The sequence below is a fragment of the Artibeus jamaicensis genome, unplaced genomic scaffold (genome assembly GCF_021234435.1).
Source record: "Artibeus jamaicensis isolate MK-2021 breed Jamaican fruit bat unplaced genomic scaffold, CSHL_Jam_final contig_449, whole genome shotgun sequence".
NCBI classification, from domain to species: Eukaryota; Metazoa; Chordata; class Mammalia; order Chiroptera; family Phyllostomidae; genus Artibeus; species Artibeus jamaicensis.
The window spans coordinates 276,708-298,796 of NW_026521835.1; positions in this window are offsets into that span (position 1 = coordinate 276,708).

Genomic DNA, 22,089 nt, shown 5'->3' on the forward strand with positions numbered 1-22,089 from the left:
ACAAAAACAAAGACAGCCCAGAGAAGGTAGAAGGAAGGAAATAACCAAGATCAGAGCAGAATCAAATGACATAAAGACTGAAAGCACAATTCTAAGGATCAATGAATTCAGGAGCTGGGTTTTTGAAAAGATAAACAAAATTGAAAAGCCTTTGAGTAGGCCCATGAAGAAAAGAGCAGAGAGGACCTAAATAAACACAATCAGAAATGAAAGAGGACAGATTACAACAGACACCACAGAAATACAAAGAATTTTAGGAAATTACTATGAAGAACTGTATGCCAAGAAATTTGAAAACCTAGGGGAAATGGACAAATTTCTAGAAAAATACAATCTTCCAAAACTCAATGAAGAAGAAGCAGAAAGCCAGAACAGACCAATATCAGCAAGTGCAATTGAAGCAGTAATCAAAAAACTCCCATCACACAAAAGCCCTGGACCAGATGTTTTCACAAGAGAATTCTACAAAGCATTTAAGGAAGAGCTACCCCCTATCTTTCACAGACTATTCCAAAAAATCCAAAATGATGGAAGATTCCCAAACTCTTTTTATGAAGCCAGCATCATCCTAATTTAAAAACCAGATAAGACACGACAAAGAAAGAAAACCTCAGGCAAATATCGCTGATGAACATAGATACTGAAATCCTCAACAAAATATTGAAAAATCGCATCCAACAATATATCCAAAAGATTATACACCACGACCAAGTGGGATTCATCCAGGGATGCAAGGATGGTTCAACATTCAAAAATCAGTAAATTTAATACATCACATAAACAAAAGCAAAGACAAAAATCACATGATCATATCAATAGATGTGGAAAAAGCTTTTGATAAGGTACATCACCCATTCATGATAAAAAACACTCAGCAAAGTGGGAATAGAGGGAGCATTCCTCAACATAATAAAGGCTGTATGTGATAGACCGACAGCCAACATCATGCTCAATGGGCAAAAACTAAAAGCTTTTCCACTAAGATCAGGAACAAGACAAGGTTGTCCACGTTCACCACTTCCATTCAATATAGTATTAGAAGTTTTAGCTACAGTGATCAGACAAGAAAAGGAAGTAAAATGTATCCAAATCAGAAAGGAGGAAACAAAACTGTCACTGTTTGCAGATGACAGGATAGTGTACATGGAAAATCCTATAGACTCTACCCAAAAGCAGCTCAATCAATGAATTTGGCAAAACAGCAGGTTACAATCTCAACATCCAGAAATCAAAGGCATACTTGTATACCATGCACATGCCTTTTGACCCCCCCAATTCCCTGTTAGGAGTATATCCTAAGAACCCTGAAACACCAATCCAAAAGAACCTATACACCCCAATGTTCATAGCAGCACAATTTACAATAGCCAAGAGATGTAAGCAACCTAGGTGTCCATCAGTAAATTAATGGATCCCAAAACTATGGTACATTTACACAATGGAATTTTATGCAGCAGAAAGAAAGAAGGAACTCCTACCCTTTGCAACAGCATGGATGGAACTGGAAAGTATTATACTGAGTGAAGTAAGCAAGGCAGTGAAAGACAAATACCATATGATCTCACCTTTAACAGGAACCTAAACAATAAAACAAAGCAAACAAAATATGACCAAAGATACTGAAATACAAAACAGGCTGACAGGGACCAGAGGGGAGAGGGGAGAGAATCACAGGGGAAAAGGGGAAGAATTCACAGGAACAAGAATAAAGGACACATGGAAAGAAACTAAGGCTGGGGGGGAAATGGGAGGGAGGTGGGGAGCAATGGGGGGTGGGCATGGTTAGGAGTATAAGACAGAAAACTGTACTTGAACAATAATTAAATAAATCTAAAAGAATTGGAGAAGGCAAAGAACTCTTATGTGTGACCCATAGACATGAAGTAAAGGGGGAATTTTTGGAGAGAATGGGGCAGAAGGGGACAAAGGGAAAAAAGGGACAACTGTAATAGCAAAATCAACAAAATATACTTAATATTAAATAAAAACGAACATAGGGGAGTTTTTCTCTGCAGAGTTTAGTGCTTGCTTGCTGGATTCTTTCTTTGGATACAGCTCTGATATCTGAGGCTGGTATAAGTTAATTTCAGGTGCTGTCCACGTCTAGCCCTTAGAAGCCTGTTTGAAGCTACAAGTGGTCCACAGTTTGTGACTGTTTCCTCCAGGCTTGGATGAACTTAGGATAGGCCAAACTCTACTACAAAGCTGGCTTCTATGAACACTTGGCTGAGGGATGGGTCAGCAAGTGTCCCAAGGCACTGCAGGATCTACCTCCACCTACCTCTGTCTACTGTCTTGATCTAAGTCTTGGACTAGTTTCTGACATAAGTATTTCTGAGTGGGCTCCTGCCACAATCATTGGGATGGGATTCCAGGATTTTCCATGGGGTTTAAATTCAGCCTTCAATAAAGATGGTTGGTGTGTTTTCCCATGTCTGAGCCACCTGCGTGAGTCTGTCCTGGATTATTTTCCTGAACTCAGCAGATCAGGGACTCTAGTATGCCACTGGTTATAGCCTCCAGAAACCAGATTTTGGGTGTGCCAAAAACCATGAGTACCTTTCTATGGCTCCCTTGTGAGAGGGGAAGTGCTAGTCTTGTTTCCAGGAAAGTTCATGGAATGGCTGGCTGCACATTAAAGCCAATCTCTGACACCTGTGGAGTCTACATATGTGGCTGTCTCCTCAGCAGCAGTTGAGATGAAGGATGGGTGAAAAGAAAGGGAAAGAAGATGTAGGGTGAGGTGAGCAGGATTCCAGAAGATGGGGTGAGCTGGATTTCAAAGGGTGGGGCAAGTAGTATCTCACAGGGTGGAATAATTTCTTTTCGCCTGTGAGGGGCTTGCTCTTCTCAAGATGGTTGCTACTGTGGCTTCCAGTTATTTTTCCCAAACCCCAAATCCCCACAAACACTTCTTCACTTCTCTCCCCAGTCTTCCAACTCCAGACTTTCCATGTGAACTCCAGGCCACGCTGCCCTCCCTTTGCTGAAGTCCAAGGTGACTGACTATAAACACAAAACCTGTACTTTGGCCCTCTGGAGAAAAAAAATAGTGGCTTTGTCTCCATTGGGCAGATAGACAGTATCCCCAGCAGGCAAAAACCCCACCACTTTTCACTGCTGGGTACTACATGGGCAGCTGATCTTGGCACTGGTGCTGCTCCATGTTTGGGAGCTTGGTCTGGGTTCAGGATTCTTACCTCTGAGAAGGAAACTCCCACAGCTATGCTATAAACTTGGCCTGCTTCCCATGTGAACAGCACCATCCCCTTTCATGTCCCTGCCCTTTCTTTCAGTTTCTAGTTGGTTTCTGGCTGTCCTTGGTTTTTAAAAAAAAATCTTTTTCAGGAAGTGTATTTATTTATTTGTTTATTTATTTATTTATTTACTTATTTATTTATTTATTTATTTTCAGGTGGTTGTTCTCCTCTTTAGTTTTATTTTCATTTTGGTTCTGGGAATGGGTGCAAGAAAGGATACTTCTATTCGACTGCCATCTTGTGACCACAATCTGTCCTTATGTGCTTTTATTCCTCTTTACACCACCAAAATTTTCATTCTACAACATAACTTAAGCAGTTATAGACATGGAAACAAAAAAGGATATATTTTGTTTAGTCTAACAGCTTATTTTGTATACAACCCTCAAGGTTATAATTTATAAAGACTGACTACCTCTGAGTTCCTTTTCATAGAGAAGTTGTAAAGCTAACAGTATTCACAGATGTCCTCTCTGACCAACCACTCATATTAGCAATTGCAGTCTGGTTGATTGAAGCCATCCATAGTTATATTTCTAAATCCTTTTGTTACAGAACATACCCTACCTTGCTGGTGAATGATATACTATTACCAAATAGACCCCACCTTGTGCTCTGGGGGTCTCCCCCCATACTAGGTTTGCTTTGCCCACTGCCAGGGAAAGACATCTATCTTTCAATGCCAAAGATTGGTGAAAATGAAAGGAATTACTTATATAAAAAGTTATACAGACTTAATGACTTAATGTCTTCATTAAAATACTAAAGTCTGTCAGAATACCCACAAATACACACAGTCTTTTCTTCTCCCTCTTCCCAGTCCAGGGTACCATATCTCAGGAAAAGTAGAAGTCCATGGCTCAGGTATCCCCTTGGTTCCAGTGTCATCAGCTGTGTCACTGCCATGATCTCCAGTTAATTGTGTGCCACATTTTCATGGACCAACGGCTGAGTCCTTTCACCTCTTTCTCTCCCAGCAAGGTCTCTTCTGCTTCTTAAGCCACATGGCCAAAAGGAGCAGACCAAAGCTGCACAGTCCTGACCGTCACTCAAGCTGCATGGCCCTAATCTTCCAGCATGTCTGCTGCACTTAGGTTTTAAATCCCAGTGCCAATCTTCCTCTGCATCCCCATTTCTGACTCTTCCTACAGTCAGTTATACCTGCAAGCATCCCTGTATTTTTCCAGCCTTTTTTGGCTGCCATAGTAAGTCCAGGCAGGTGTGGCCCCATGGTATGGAACCAATCATCTCCAAGCTTTCACACAGGTGCTGTAACCAGGGTGAGTTGCCTCCCAGTGACATCCTGGGTGGAAGTCATCCCTATCCCCCTAGCTCAGAGCATGGTCACAGCTATTTAACATAATCATGAAACCAGTTAAAATATATATATTTTATGTCTGATATATATATATATATATATATATATATATATATGTTAAATGACCGTGACTGAGGTTATTTGCAAAACTGTTGCTATGCAAAACAACTCTCAAAAGCCCTGCTCCATGTGTCCCATCCCCCAGTTCAGACCTGCGGGGTGAGGACATCCCATATTTTTTATATTTTCTGGACACCCTGAGTTCTGGACCCCATTATAAATCCTTCTTTGGGGCACCCCCAGCTACAATCTCTTATGCTTTATCAATTTTCTAAATGTTGTGTGTTATACCCAGCTAGGAAAATTACAGCTAGGGCATTACCCAACCCTAAATCTGCAGTTCCTGGAACAGGGTAATGAACAAACATCCGGGAACAATTGGGTTTAAAATTCTAGCCAAATAAGGTAACTAACCCGGGCCGCCAGAAAGTGCCCGCCAGCAGCAGCACCCACCAATCAGGGACCCTCGCCATTTTTAAATAAGCCAATAGCTAACCGCCACCTCTGCTTCTGTATGCCTTTGCTTGCTTGCTAGAAAATATAAATACCCAGTAGTCTGTAAGCCAGGCGTGACTTCCATTTTGTAGCTCTGAGTAGCTACGTGACTCCGGTCACAGTTGGGGAAGTTTGCCCCTGCGCAGGAAAAATCTTTGGCCATTAAAATTTTTATCAATTCGGTTCCGGACTCCGAGAGTGTGTATTTACCTGCCGATCGTCTACAACATTGTGCAGTTATCATTACTTACCTAAGTAATCAGCACTACTCAAAAATTCCCAACTTCATCTTTGTCCGCTTGTTCATAGGCACACACACTCATACCAGTTGTTAACCTTCAAGTCTCTTCTACATATCCAAAGAATTTCTCCAGCATATTCCATCTGAATCCATTGTTCAAACCCCACAGGTGGCTTGTCACTTACTATACAGTGGAGTTCTAAACTCTTTAGCTCATTTCCTTCTCTTGAGTGCACTCTTGACACAATCATAGGCAGAAAGCACCTCAAGGAAGAAATTGTGTTCATTTTTGGCAAAATTTCACACATTGTGCTTTGCTCTGATGTCTTTGCCCTTATATAAATGTAAAATAATGAGAGGACAAAGGCTGTTCCTTCCTCTGAAAGTAAGTGAATATTTTCATGATTTACTTTCACCGCTCTATCTTTTCATTTACACATTTCAACTGAAACCTTTATTTATTTTCTTTTTAAAAAGTTCTAAACATTTTATTTATTTTTAGAGAGGGAGAAGGGACAGAGAAAGAAGGAGAGAAACATGAATGTGTGACTGCCTCTCATACCCTTTACTGAGGATATGGCTTTCAACTCAGACATGTGCTTTGACTGGAAATCGAACAGGCAACCCTTCAGTTCACAGGCCAGTACTCAAACCAGTAAGTCATATCAATGAGGGTGCAACCTTTAATTTTAAGAATAACTAAAAACATGCATGTACAAATGAAACTTAATTTTGTATACATTGTTATAGTGCCTTCCAAAAAATTTAATTGCTGTTATACTGTGACAGATTATCATCAATCCTGCTTTAGATACTTAGAAAAAAATTGTTGGAAAAGAAGAAACAAATTTAATGAAACCTCTTTTGACACAGTCTGTGAACACTCCATATATTCTCATAAACCCTGAACATAAGCTGTTATAAGTGAAATAAAAGCAACTATGAGGTGTAGTGCTCATTTTGTTAACTATCAAGAAAAGAAAGCAGGTCTTGACTTTGGAAGGAAAATGTGAACATTGTGAGATGTCAGATCTTCCTGACCCTGGGAGGTTTATTTATTGGAAATTATATTTCAAGGAAAAAGCCTATATAAGTTAAGCTCCTAATTATTATGTCACATGTAACTGCATTGTAGAATATGCCCTAAATCTTGCAGTTATGTAAACTAAGTTGTCAAGCACTTGTTATTTTAAAGTAGAAACCAGGCAGCTCCTTTGACAGTCCTGTGGTCCCAGCTCCCAGCCTGATTCATGGCTGGTGCTGAGACACAGGAAGTTCATGTCTGCTATAGTCTAAAAACCATGAAAATGGAGCATATGAAGCAGTTCAGAAAGGTAATAATAGGCTAAACACTATAACTCAGACAAAAACCATACAACACACTAGAAGAAAGGAAAAATTAAGCCTGTGAACTAGAGTCAGGTTTTATGCAATTAGGGATACCCAGCATTAGCTCCAGAATTTTCAGGCCCCCATACAAATTGAAAATGAACACTTCCTCATTCAAAAATTAAGAATCTCAAGACAGACAGAAAAACATTAAAACTAAAGACCTTCTAAATGCAGGTCACTATGTGAATGCTCAGGTCACCCATCCATGAAGCTGTCCCAAAGAGGACCTTTTAAACAACTAAAGAGTTAAGAAGCTACAAAATGTCATTGCTTCAGATGGAATGAGACACTCTTTCTCATCTGTATTTGTCTATAGCAGCATCATGCATTTAAAATGTAAATATATATTGATTTGTATCTGATACATTTAAAGGGTTATTTAAATTTGCAGTTTTATAGCAAATGCTTATGGTTAGTATAATTCTTCCCATAATATTTTTTGCTCAGACACAGCAATTTTAATTGTACAATTCAACAGCAGTAATATCTGGATGTATTCTTTAGCTGGGAATCAAAACAGTGTTCACTGCTCTATGAACAGCCAGTGGGAAAAACGGAATATTTAAACCATACTGTTATAAATCAGTTTGATTGTTTTATGTGGGTAGAAAATTTTACCATTTAAATAAAGCTAACTTAGAGCAAAGCAAAAGTGGATTTACAGTTGTTTGTATGAAAAGTAATGTAATAATAAATAAATAAATAATAGTGTTAATTAATACAGGGAGCACCAGTGAATCTCCTCCCTTGATCAAGATGAGATGACACAGGAGGAGGTTCTTACACTGTATGCCAAAAGCCAGAAAGATGAATGAACAAGACCCAAGCCACCTAAAGCTAGCAAGATAATTGGATAGAAAAAAAAAGGGCCACCCTTCCCTATCTCTATAAGAACCACAGACTAAAGCAGTAAGGGGGGGTTGGTCTTTGAGACAGGAGTCCACTATTCCCCCAGGTCACTGTTTCTAAATAAACCTCTTTCCTTTTGCACCAGTGCATGCCTCACAAATTTGGCTTTTCTTTGTGGCAGGCAACCTAACCTGTGCTTTAGGTTACAGCAATTTCAGAATAAACTCTGTGTTTCATGTAATCACAACTGTAAATTTACCTTTAACCCATCCTTCATTTCCTATAACAAAAAATGTACTTTTGGCCATCAATATTTTCATTTAAGAGGAATTTATACTTTACTCATTATTATCCTGTATAAAGAGAAGATATACATAGGTTCTTTTGGATTGGTGTATTAGGGTTTTTAGGATATAATCCTAGCAGTGGAATTGCTGGGTCAAAAGGCAGGTCCATTTTTAGTTTTCTGAGAAAATTCCATAGTGTTTTCCATAGTGGTTGTACCAGTCTGCAATCCCACCAACAATGGATTAGGGTCCCCTTTTCTCCACAACCTCTCCAACACTTGTTATTTGTTGCTTTGTTTATGATGGCCATTCTGACTGGTGTGAAGTCATATCTCACTGCGGTTTTAATTTGCATCTCTCTGATAGCTAGCAATATTGAGCATCTTTTCAATGTGCTCTGGATCTTCTGTATATCCTCCCTGGAGAAATGTCTGTTCAACTTCTTTGCCTACTTCTTAATTGTGTCTCTGGATCTTCTGTATGTCCTACTTGGAGAAATGTATGTTCAAGTCTTTGCCTACTTCTTAATTGGGTTGCTTGTCTTCTTAGAATGGAGTTGTGTAAATTCTTTGTATATTGTGGAAATTAAACCCTTGTCTAAGGTATCATTGGCAAATATGTTTTCCCATACACTTTTCTCTTTTTATTTTAATAGTTTTCTTTAGATGTACAAAAGATTTTAATTTTGGTGAGATCCCATTTGTTTATTCTTTCCTTTATGCCTCTTGCTCTAGGGGACATAGCAGCACAATTTACAATAGCTAAGAGATGGAAGCAACCTAGGTGCCCATCAGTAAATGAACAGATCAAAAAAGCTTTGGTACATATACACAATAGAATTCTATGCGGAAAGAAGGAGCTCCTACCTTTTGCAACAGCATGGATAAAAATGTAAAACATTATGCTGAGTGAAATAAACCAGGTGTTGAAAGACAAATACCATATGATGTCACCTTTAACAGGAACAAACAAGCAAGCAAAATATAACCAAAGACACTGAAATAGAGAACAGTTGGACAGTGACCAGAGGGAAGAGGGGAGGGAATTTCAGGGGGAAAAGGGGGAAGGATTTACAGGAACTAGTATAAAGGACACATGGACAAAAACTAGGGGGGGGGGTGGAAATGGGAGGGAGGTGGGGAGCAATCGAGGATCAGGGATGGGAGTATAAGACAGAAAACTGTACTTGAACAACAATTAAATAAAAAAAAAGAAACAGCATTTAAATGGGAAAAAAGGAGGAGGTATACAATCTTGCCTTCAGTAAAAAACAAGAGCTTGTAAAAGTGAAGAGCAAGAGATTACAGAGACACTATATTTGAGCAGCAAGTCTGATCTCCCAAGCACTGTTTACTTTAGCAAAAAGGTGAATTTTTGGCAGAAAACCTGAGCCTAGGTGGCAAAACTGAGAGACCAGAGTGCCCACAGGAAAATCACCAAACTGTAAGATCATCTGCCACAATTTGCCAACACCAGGGGTCCTTTCAACAGGCAGTGAGAGGCTTTTCTGCTAGTAATAAAGTAATTAAATCACTCTGTGCTCATAAAAGAAAAATAAAATAAATATGTAATTACCTACTGCTGGTCAGTGGAATTACACTGAGTGAAGTAACTCTCAGTTTCATGGTGTGAGAGTGAAATTATTACCATTTAAGCTGACAATTCTGAATGAAATTTTTTGACATTTCAATAATTCATCTCTTGTTTTGGATGTTAAAAAGCTTAAGAAAATCCCATGTGTTATGCTTTGGAATGATATGTAATATGCAGTCAGGGTCCTGAGAATTGCAACAATATAACCACATTCAGTTTCTTTAATTAGACCAAATGAAACTATGATTTCTTAAATAATTTGGCTGCCTTATGTTTTTCAACTTTTTAAAGTCACTTGGAATTATTTTGATAATGTTTGCTTATTTTTAATATTTCAATTTAATTTTCAAACTATATTTATAGTTGTACACTTCCATTAATATGTGGAAACAGTTAATAATTAGGCTTTTTATTACATTGTGACATTGCCAGAAAAATATCACTTATAAATAATTTTATGTGACAAATTTAAAAACTTTAATGAAACCTTAATAAAATTTCCACTGTCTGACTTCCGCCAAGATGGAGGCATAGGTGGATATGCCGTGCCTTCTCACACAACCAAGTTTAGAGACAACTAAATATTAGCAACAGAAAACACAGCCAGAACACAGAAAATTGAACTTTTCGGAAGTCTGTTATCAACAAATTCTTCAGCCTGACCAGTAAGGGGCGAAACCAGCAGCTGGTGGAGCGGGGTTGCACAGGAAAACTCGGTCAGATGGACTCAGGCACACGGAATCCAGGCGCAGGGTTGGACCTAGTGAGCCACCGAGCGAGCGACCATGGGGGAAACAGCGGGGGAGCAGGGCTGTGGGTTGACTGTGGTCACCCATTTGTGTGCGGATAGACAAGCGAGGGAGTGGGCCATTGGACCGGAACCCAGCGGGTCCCCACTGCTAGCGGCAGGAAGGGTGCCACCATTTCCCTGCTCTGACCCCACGTCCACATACAGCATCATAACCCAGCGACTCTGAGTGGCTCAGCTCTGGTGAACCAACTAAGGTGCTGCTCCTCACCCAGCGGCATGAAACAGCAGAGGGTGCTGCCATTTCCCTGCTCTGACCACGCCCCCACATACAGCATCACAACCCAGCCTCCTGGGAGTCCAAGGCGCCGCTCCTCACACTTAAAGGGTGCGAACAGACCAAAAATGACTCAAGAAGATCTCAAAGCCCCAGAGCCTATAAATCTAAGCGATGAAGAAATAGCAAAACTCTCAGACGCACAGTTTAAAACACTGGTGATCAGGATCCTCACAAAACTGGTTGATTATAGCCACAAATTAGACAAATATATGAAGGCGAAACTAATTGAAATGAATGGAATTGCACAGGACACCAATAGCGATGCAAAGGAAACTGGGACTCAAATCAATGGAGTGGACCAGAAGAAAGCAAATAATGGCCAAACAGAAAAGAGTCAAGAAGCAAGAATTCAAAGAAATGAGGAGAGTCTTAGGAACCTCCAGGACATCTTTAAATGCTCCAACATCCAAATTATAGGGGTACCAGAAGGGGGAAAGGAACAGCCACCAGTGGAAAACTTATTTGAACAAATAATAAAGGAGAATTTCCCCAATCTAGCAAAGGAAATAGACTTCCAGGAAATCCAGGAAGCTCAGAGAGTACCAAAGAAGTTGGACTCAAGAAGGAACACACCAAGGCACATCATCATTATGTTAGCCAAAATTAAAATGAAGGAGAGAATCCTAGAAGCAGCAAGAGCTAAGGGGACAGTCACCTACAAAGGAGTTCCCATCAGACTGTCAGAGGATTTCTCAAAAGAGACCTTACAGGCAAGAAGGGGCTGGAAAGAGGTATTCCAAGTCATGAAATCCAAAGACCTACAACCCAGATTGCTCTATCCAGCAAAACTTTCATTTAGAATGGAAGGACAGATAAAGTGCTTCTCAGATCAGATCAAATTCAAGGAGTTCATCATCACCAAGCCCTTATTATATGAAATGTTAAAGGAACTTATCTAAGAAAAAGAAGTTAAAGAAACATGAACGGTGAAAGGACAACAAACTCACAGTTATTAACAACCACACCTAAAACAAAAGCAAACTAAAAGGACAGCTAGATCAGGAGTGGAAACATAGAAATGAAGATCTCAAGGAGGGTTAGCAACAGGGGAGTGGGAGGAGGGGAAGGGGGGGAGAAGGTACAGAAAATAAGTAGCATAGACAGTAGATAGAAAATAGATGGGGGGGCAAGAATAGCATGGGAAATATAGAATATAAAGGACTTGAGACACATGGTCATAAACTAAAGGGGGGGTAATGGTGGGGTTGGGGGGGTAGGGTGGAGGGGAATGAAGGGGGGAATAGAACAACTGTAACAGCATAATCAATAAAAAAATTTTAAAAAATTCCACTGTCTGAAACAACTCAGACCAAGCTAGTATCAATGGCCAAATTATTTCTGCCAACACATCAATAAAAAGACAAACATTTTAAATAGTCACTTTTTAAACATTAACAAAATTCTCACAGGTTTTCCTGAGTTTCAAAATAATCTCAAAATAAGATCAAAACTTTTGTGTACCTCTATCCAATGAGTGAAATAAACAAAATGTTTAATAACTTTAAATGAAGAGAAAAATGTTTATATTTTTTATTCTTGTTCAAGTACAGTTGTCTCCATTTTCACTCCACTATGATCCACTGCCCCACCCATCCTTACCTCCCCTCCATGAACCTACCCCCTTAGGCTCTTTTCCATGTGCCCTCCATACATTTTCTTTCATGGCACTTCCCTTATTATTCCCCATTACCCCTCTCACCGCTCCTCTCAGATTACTGTCAGATTCTTTATTTCAATGTCTCTGGTTGTATTTTGAATGTTTGTTGGTTTTGTTGATTAGGTTCCACTTAAAGGTGAGATCATATGGTATTTGTCTTTCACCACATGGCTTATATCACTTAGCGTAATTCTCTCCACTTCCATCCATGCTGTTGCAAAGGATAGGAGCTCCTTCTTTCTTTCTTCTGCATAGCATTCTATTGTGTAAATGTACCATAGATTTCTTTCACTTTCAAACATTTTATTGATTATATCATTATAATTATCCCATATTCCCCCCATTATTCCCCTCTGCTGTGAACACTCCCTCCCAACAGCATTCCCCCACTCCTTAGTTCATGTCCATGGGTCACATATATAAGTTCTTTGGCTTTTCTATGTCCTATATTATCTTAATTTGTCCCTGTCATTTTCTGTGTACCATTTATGCTACTTATACCCCGTACATTTTCCCACACTTCCCCCTGCTCTTCCCTGCTGATAACCCTCCATGTAATACTCATTTCTGTGATTCTGTTCCTGTTCTGTTTGTTTGCTTACTTTGTTTTTGGTTTTGTTTTTTATTAGGTTTGGTTATTTTGTTTTGTTTTAGGTTTTCTTTTTGGGGGGGTATTTATTTTTGTGTTTTTTCTTTTTTAATTTATTTAATTGTTGTTCAATTACAGTTTTCTGACTTTTACTTCCATCCCAGCCCAACCCCCCCAGTGCTCCCCACCTCCATCCCATTTCCACTCCCCTTAGTTTTTGTCCATGTGTCATTTATAGTAGTTCATGAAAATGCTTCCCCTTTACTTCTGGAATTCCTCCCCCTCCAATCTAGTCACTGTAAATGTGCTCTCTATTTCAGTGTTTTTACTTATATTTTGCTTGCTTGTTTGTTTTGTTGTTTAAGTTCCTGTTAAAGGTGACATCATATGGTATTTGTCTTTCACCACCTGGCTTATTTCGCTCAGCATAAGGCTTTCCACTTCCATCCATGCTGTCACAAAGGGTGAGAGCTAATTCCTTCTTTCTGCAGCATAGAATTCCATTGTGTAAATGTACCATAGTTTTTTTAATCTGTTCATTTACTGATGGGCATCTAGGTTGCTTCCATCTTTTGGCTACTGTAAATTATGCTGCTATGAATATTGGGGTGCATAGGTTCTTTTGGATTGGTGTTTCAGGGTTCTTAGGATATAATTCTAGCAGTAGAATTGCTGGGTCAGAAGGCAAATTCATTTTTAGGTTTCTGAGAAAATTTCATACTGTTTTTCACAGTGGTTGTACCAGTCTGCACTCTCACCAACAATGGATTAGGGTCCCCTTTTCTCCAAAACTTCTCCAAAACTTGTTTATTGCTTTGTTTATGCTGGCCATTCTGACTGGTGTAAAGTGGTATCTCATTGTGGTTTTAATTTTCATCTCTCTGATAGCTAGTAATATTGGACATCTTTTCATGCGTCTCTGGATCCTCTGTATGTCCTCCTTGGAAAAGTGTCTGTTCAAGTCCTTTGCCCATTTTTTAATTGGGTTGCTTGTCTTCTTAGAGTGGAGTTGTGTGAGTTCTTTGTATATTTTGGAGATTAAACCTTTGTCTGAGGTATCATTGGAAAATATGTTTTCCCAAACAGTTGGTTCTCTTTTTATCTCAATACTGTTGTGTTTATCCATGCAGAAGCTTTTAATTTCAATGAGATCACATTTGTTTATTCTTTCTTTGATGTCCCTTGCTATAGGGGACGTATCAGTAAAAATGTTGCTGCATGAATATCTGAGATTTTCCTGCCGATGTTCTCCTCTAGAATTTTAATTGTGTCATGGCTTATATTTGAGTCTTTTATCCACTTTGAATTTATTTTGGTGTATGGTGTAAGTTGGTGCTCAAGTTTCATTGTTTTGCATGTAGTTCTCCCAACACCATTTGTTGAAAAGGCTATTTTTATTCCATTTTATGTTACTGCCCCCTTTGTCAAATATTAGTTGCCCATAGAGACTTGGTTTTTTTTTCTAAGCTCTCTGCTCTGTTCCATTGGTCTACGTGCCTGTTTTTATGCCCGTTTTTCTGTTTTGATTACAGTGGCCTTGTAATACAGTTTGGTATCAGGTATTGTGATCCCTCCTACTTTGTTCTTCTTTCCCAAAATTGCAGCTGCTGTTCAAGATTGTTTATCATTCCATATAAATTTTTGAAGTGTCTGTTCTATGTCTGTGAAATATGCCACTGGTAGTTTAATAGGTATTGCATTGAATGTCTAAGTTGCTTTGGGTAGTATGGCCATTTTGATTATGTTAATTCTTTCAGACCATGAACAAGGTATATGTTTCCATTTGTCTGTATCTTTCTTGATTTCTTTCTTCAGTGTTGTGTAGTTTTCTGTACACAGGTCTTTTACCTCTTTGGTTAGGTTTATTCCCATAGATTTTATTTTTCTTTTTTCTATATTGAATGGGATTTTTTCTCGATTTCTGCTTCTGCTGATTCATTGTTGGTATACAAAAATGCCTTTGATTTCTGGATATTGACTTTGTAACCCACTGTTTTACCCAATTCATTTATTAGGTTTGAGTAGTTTTGGGGTAGAGTCTATAGAATTTTCCATGTACACTATCATGTCATCTGCAAACAGTGACAGTTTTGTTTCCTCCTTTCCTATTTGGATGCTTTTTATTTCCTTCTCTTGCCTGATTGCTGTGGCTAAAACTTCCAATACTATATTGAATAGAAGTGGTGAAACTGGACATCCTTGTCTTGTCCCTGATCTTAGTGGAAAAGCTTTTAGTTTTTGCCCATTGAGTATGATGTTGGCTGTAGGTCTCTCATATTTGGCCTTTATTATATTGAGGAATGCTCCCTCTATTCCCACTTTGCTGAGTGTTTTTTATCATGAATGGGTGATGTACCTTATCAAAAGCTTTTTCCACATATATTGATATGATCATGTGATTTTTGTCTTTGCTTTTGTTTATGTGATGTATTAAATTTACTGATTTTTGAATGTTGAACCATCCTTGCATCCCTGGGATGAATCCCACTTGGTCGTGGTGTATAATCTTTTGGATATATTGTTGGATGCGATTTTTCAATATTTTGTTGAGGATTTCAGTATCTATGTTCATCAGTGATATTTGCCTGAGGTTTTCTTTCTTTGTCATGTCTTATCTGGTGTTGGAATTAGGATGATGCTGGCTTCATAAAAAGAGTTTGGGAATCTTCCATCATTTTGGATTTTTTGGAATAGTCTGTGAAAGATAGGGGGTAGCTCTTCCTTAAATGCTTTGTAGAATTCTCTTGTGAAAACATCTGGTCCAGGGCTTTTGTGTGATGGGAGTTTTTTGATTACTGCTTCAATTGCACTTGCTGATATTGGTCTGTTCTGGCTTTCTGCTTCTTCTTCATTGAGTTTTGGAAGATTGTATTTTTCTAGAAATTTGTCCATTTCCCCTAGGTTTTCAAATTTCTTGGCATACAGTTCTTCATAGTAATTTCCTAAAATTCTTTGTATTTCTGTGGTGTCTGTTGTAATCTGTCCTCTTTCATTTCTGATTGTGTTTATTTAGGTCCTCTCTGCTCTTTTCTTCATGGGCCTACTCAAAGGCTTTTCAATTTTGTTTATCTTTTCAAAAACCCAGCTCCTGGATTCATTGATCCTTAGAATTGTGCTTTCAGTCTTTATGTCATTTGATTCTGCTCTGATCTTGGTTATTTCCTTCCTTCTACCTTCTCTGGGCTGTCTTTGTTTTTGTTCCTCAAGTTCTTGTGGGCCTAAGGTTAGGTAGTTTGTTTAAAATGTTTCTATCTTTTTTAGGTTGGCCTGTATTGCTATGAACTTCTCTCTCAGGACTGCCTTTGCTGTGTCCCATAAGTTTTGAGTTGTTGTGAGTTCATTTTCATTTGTTTCCAGAAACTTTTTGATTTCTTCTCTACTTTCATTTTTGACCCATTTGTTATTTAATAGCATGCTATTCAATCTCCATAATCTGGGGCGTTTTGGGTTTTTCCTTTGGAGTTAGTTACCAGTTTCAGTTACTTGTGGTCAAAGAAAATGCTTGGTATGATTTCAGTTTTCTTGAATTTTTTGAGGCTCATCCTATCATGTAGTCTATCTTTGAAAATATTCCACATGCATTTGAATAGAATGTGTACTTAGCCTCTTTGGGATGAAGGGATCTATACATATCAGTTAACTCCATTTCATCTAGGATATTGCTCAATGCCACAATATTTTTGTTGATATTTTTTTGGAGGATCTGTCCATTTTTGACAGGGGAGTGGTAAAATCCCCTACTATAATTGTGCTGCTGTCAACATCTTTCCTGAAGTCCCCTAATATTTTCTTTATATATTTGGGTGCTTCTATGTTGGGTGCATATATATTTATGATGTTAATTTCTTCTTGGTGGATTCTTCTCTTTAGTATTATGAAGTGCCTTTCTGGGTCTCTTCTTATGTCCCTTTTTTTGAAGTCTATTTTGTCTGATATGAGTATTGCTGCCATAGCCTTTTCTCTCTGTCCTTTTGCTTGGAAAATTTGTTTCCAGCCTTCACTTTTAGCCTGTGTAGGTCCTTTGTCCTGAGGTGGGTCTTTTGTAGGCAGCATATGTGTGGGTCATGCTTTCTTATCCATTCAGCTATTCTATGTCTTTTGATTGGAGCATTTAATCCATTTATATCTAATGTTATTATTGATAGGTACTTATCTATTGCCATTTTTGTACCTGTGTTCCTCTCAGATTCTCTTTTCCTTCCTTAAAGCAGTCTTTTTATCATCTCTTGCAGAGCTGGTTTGGTGGAGGTGTATTCTTTTAGACTTATTTTGTCTTTGAACCTTCTTATTTGGCTTTCTGTCTTGATTGAGAGTCTTGCTGGGTAAAGTAGCCTTGGCTGCAGGCCACCGGTTCTCATTACTTGGAATATTTCTTTCCATTCTGTTCTCCCTTGGATAATGTCCATTGAGAAGTCAGCAGCTAACTGTATTGGGGCTCCCTTGTATGTTACTTCCTTTTTCTCTCTTGCTGCTTTCAAGATTCTCTCTTTATCTTGAAATTTTGTCATTTTAATGATGATGTGTCTTGAAGTGAGCCTCTTTGGGTTCCTCTTGATTGAGACTTTCTGTGATTCTTGGATTTCTGTGATTTTTTTCTCTCATCAAGTTAGGGAAGTTTTTCATCATTACTTTTTAAAATAGGTTTTCTATTTTTTGTTCTTCCTCTGCTCTTTCTGGTATCCCTATTATTCAGATGTTTTTATGTTTCATATTATCTTTCATTTCTTTTATTCCCTCTTTATTCTTTCTGAGCCTCTTTTCTTTTTCTTGCTCTATCTGGGTGTTTTTTTCTACTTTGTCCTCCAACTCACTGATCTGAACTTCTGCTTTGAAAATTCTGCTTTTGATTCCTTCTACTGTGTTCTTCAGTTCTGACATTGTATTCTTCATTTCCTCTTGGCCCTTGCTGATAGTTACTATTTCCTTTTTCATGTTGATATAGTTTGCGGTGAGTTCATTGTCATTCCCCTGTAGTTTCTGGTAGCTCATTGTGAGCTCTTTGCATTTCCTGATAACCAGTGCTTTGAATTCAATATCTGGTAGTTGACTTGCCTCTATTTCATCTAACATTCCATCTGTGGCTTCCTCCTTTCTTTTCATTTGGGGATTGGCTCTTTATATTTTCATTGTTTTTGAGATTCTTCTTGTTAGTTTTAGCTTCTTAAATTGATTTGTTCTGGCCTCTTGGGTTTATGAGGTAAACTTTTGTGGTATAATACCTGTGAGATTCCGTGGTATAGTCTCCTTGATCTCCCAAGCTCACTTGTCTTGGGCTGTCCTTTAAGATGACTTAGTGTTTGTCTTTGGGTTTTTATTGTTTTCACATCTTTCTTTTGTGGGTCCTTCTCAGCAGCTGGTTAACTGATGGTTTCTCTATCCACCACCTGTTTTAATTTTTTGTACTGTGAGGGAAGGTTGTGTTGAAGCTAGTTTTTCTATGTGTACAAGGTTTTGCTGCTTCTATTTTGCTCTTGTTCAGTTATTTGTACTGGGTAGGTTTCTCCGCTATTTAGTTCTATTTCCAGATAAGCCTTGGACTGAGGTTTGTGTGGTTTCCACTCTCTCCTTTATCTTCTTCTGTTGTTATCTCTTGGTGGTTCCTCTTTTGTTGGGTTTCCTCTTCCAGTGTGTATTCTGGTGTTCTTCACTTCTGCCTATTCCTTTTTGTGTGTGTGATCAGTTGGAGGAGGAGGCAAAATAGTTTATGACAGCAGGAGGTTATTTTATGATATTTACAGTCACAGCCAGTAGAGAAGAGATAGGAGGTCTTTAGGTCATGTGTAGTGTTAACCATAATCCTCATCCCAACTAGCCACTTTGAGGAAAGGACGGACAGAATATGACTCTTGTTCAGGAGGGAAGGCTTATTAGTTGGACCCAGAAAGCAGTGAGGTTGTGGGAAGTCAACTTCTGAGGTAAAGTGAGAATAAAGAATATTAAATAGTTGTAGTGTGTGAGCAAATAGAGTTAACCACTACAGTAATAGAGTTCAGTAAACTGTTAAGTGGTCTAAGATCTGGGAAGTGTTGTGAAGTATTTACAGTTGGATAAAACAGCTATTATTTACAATAATATTAGATCAACAGTCATATGACAGATTCTATGTGATCTGGATAAGATGAATAGGGGGTATAGTACTTTGAGTAGTGTGCTAAAGGAGCACAAGTGATGTGAAGTATAGAAAATTAGCAATATGCTGTGGAGGAGAGAACAGGGAAACCTGTCTAATGATACAATATAACCAGCCAAGGCAAAGAAGCCTATACAGAAAGAGGAGGAATACAAAGATATTATTTAAATATAAAAGAGGTGATAATAATGAAAATAATAATAATAATACAAATATTCAGCAACTTGTGGCTTCTCTTCTATAGCAAAGTGAATTTTGTCTCTCTGTGTCTACTGTTGGGATGCCCCCTCTTTGGGTCCACATCTGGTCTTTTTGCACTTCCAAGTTATTTGTGTCACTTGTGGGTGAAAGAAAAAAAAGGCAGGAGAAGGGAGGAAGAAACAATGTTTGGAAAGAAAGGAAGAACGAATAAACAAGAAAGAAGAAAATAGAGAAAAAAGGTATTGAAAGATAAAACAATAATAAAATTAAAAAGATAAAAAGTTATTTAAAAAAATCTCTTGGTTTCAAACTGGCCAAACTGATTTTTCTGGTCTTGCTAGGTGTAGCAGGCTGAGGGATGATTGGTGTGGTCTTTCTGGGAGCACTCTCCCAAGAGCTAACCTGGCACCTGTTCCCTAGAGCCCCACAAGGGGGATATACGTTCTCTTCAGAGCACTCTTTCCCCAGGAGGCATTGCATTGGGGTGGCATGTGGGCACTCTCATGCATGGCCAGGCTGCCTGGGTCCCAAGGGCTTGGGTGAAGACCCTTCCCAGTTCTGTGGGGGAATGCAAGGACTTCCACCCAGCCTTGGGATTGCTGTCAGGCTGGATGAGGAGCAGGCCAAGCAGCTGTCACAAGAGAATTCTTCAGTTTACTTTCCAAAAAATTTCTCCTTAAGAAAGCCTGCCACTCAGCACAGCCCAATGCCCCAGCCAGACTGGTGACTATTGGAGTCAGAGCCCAACACTGCAACTCTCAATTCTCCCAAGCTGGCGACCATAGACACTGTGGTTGATCATGACCCTTTGTCCTTATTACCCTCTCTGCAACCTCAAGCAAACAGGTATCTCCTGGTGGTGTTGCCCAAACTTGCTTGGCCAGGGAGGGAGGAAGCTGATGACCTGGCTCTCTCCCAGGGACTCTGTGGCAGGCCCAGGGCTCCCAAAGAGTCCACGATAGACCCACCAGGCATGGGTTGTGGACCAAGACTGCCCCCACTCCTGTCTCCGCTTCAGTCCCTGAGACCCTACTGTCTGGCAGCCATCTCCTTACCATCTGGTTTTTTAGTGTCTGCTACAATTTCTGGTCTCTTATTTTCATATATGCTGGGTAACTGTTGGCTGTTTGCACTATTCCTCTGAGATCAGCCAGGAACCTCTCCCATGTGTATGGGGGAAATGGAATCTACTCTGTCCTACTCAGTTGCCATCTTCCTTCTCAGGTTTGATTGTTGACAGTTGTAAATTTGTTGTAACTTCACTGTTCATAGATTTGATCTTCTTTTTTTGTAGATAAATCCCTTTAGCATTTCATATAATAAGGGCTTGGTGATGCCCTTATTTTAACTTGGTGATGCCAGTCCTTTAACTTGACCTTCCATCCTAAATGATAGCTTTGCTGGATAGAGTAATCTTGGTTGGAGGTCCTTGCCTTTCATGACTTTGTATACATCTTTTCAACCCTTTCTTGCTTATAAGGTTTCTTTTGAGAAATAAGCTCATAGTCTTATGGGAACTCCTTTGTAGGTAACTGTAACCTTTTTAAATGCTTCTTTTAAGATTCTCTCCTTGCCTTTAATCTTGGGTAAAGTAATTTTGATGTGCCTTGGTGTGTGCTTCCATGGTTTCAGCTTCTTTGTGACTCTCTGAGCTTCCTAGGTAGGCTTCCTGAAAGTTTATTTCCCTTGCCAGATTGGGGAAGTTATCCTTTATTATTTGTTCAAATAAGTCTTAAATTTCTTGCTCTTCCTCTACTTCTTCTGACACTCCTATGATTTGGAGGTTGGAAAGTTAAAAGTTATCCTGGAGGTACCTAAGCCTATCTTCATTTTTTTTGAATTATTGTTTCTTCATTCTGTTTCAGTTGACTGTTTATTTCTTTCTTCTGGTCCAAATTGTTGATTTGAGTCCCAGATTCCTTCTCATCACTGTTCGTTCCCTGTACATTTTCCTTTCTTTCACTCTCCATAGTCTTTACTTTTTCCTCTATTTTGTGACCATACTCACCCAATTCTGTGTATATCCCGATTACTATTGTTTTGAACTGTGAATATGATAGGTTGGCTATCTCTTCATTGCTTGTTTGTATTTTGGGGGGATCTTTGATTTATTATTTCATTTGGGCCATTTTATTTTTTTGTCTTGGCATGCCTGTTATTTGAAAAGGGGCAGAGCCTAAGTTATTCCCCAGGGCAGGACAACTCATGTCATTGCATTGTGGCACTATATGTGGGGGAAGGGTATAAGAGGGAACAGTACCCTCTTGTTCAGCTCTCTGCTGGCTTTACGTAATTTCAGCTGCTACTCACAAGCATATTGGGTGCTTCTGGTGCTGATTCCCAAGTGGGTGGGTTTATGTACATTCTAGAATTCTGTTGGTCTCTCCCACAAACTCTCCTGTGAGCCTGGGAGTTTCACCTACTGCCCCAAACCCCATTGGTTTTTTCACTCAGATGTTTTGAGGCTTTATTTCCCTGCACTGGAACCCTAGGTTACATGGACTCTTTCACTCCTCAATTGTTCCTTCCAGTTTATCTGTGTGCAAATGTGGGACAACACACTGCCAGCCTCCACCTTGCCCAGACCACCAGGCTCAGCCTCACCAGGAGCCCTCTACTCCCAGCCGCCTGTTGCTGCCCCTCCTACTGGTCTGTATGAATGCTTTTCTTTAACTCCTTGGTTGTCTGACTTCCATACAGTTTGCTTTTCTTTCAGTTCTGGTTGTTTTGTTTTTAAATTTGTTTTGTGTGTGTGTGTGTGTGTGTGTGTGTGCTGCTTTTAAGATTCTGTCCTTATCTTCAATCTTGGGTAATGTAATTATTATGTGCTTTGGTGTGTGATTCCTTGGGTCCAACTTCCTTGGGACTCCTTGAGCTTCCTGGACTTCATGGAAGTCTATTTCCTTTGCCAGATTGAGGAAGTTCTCCT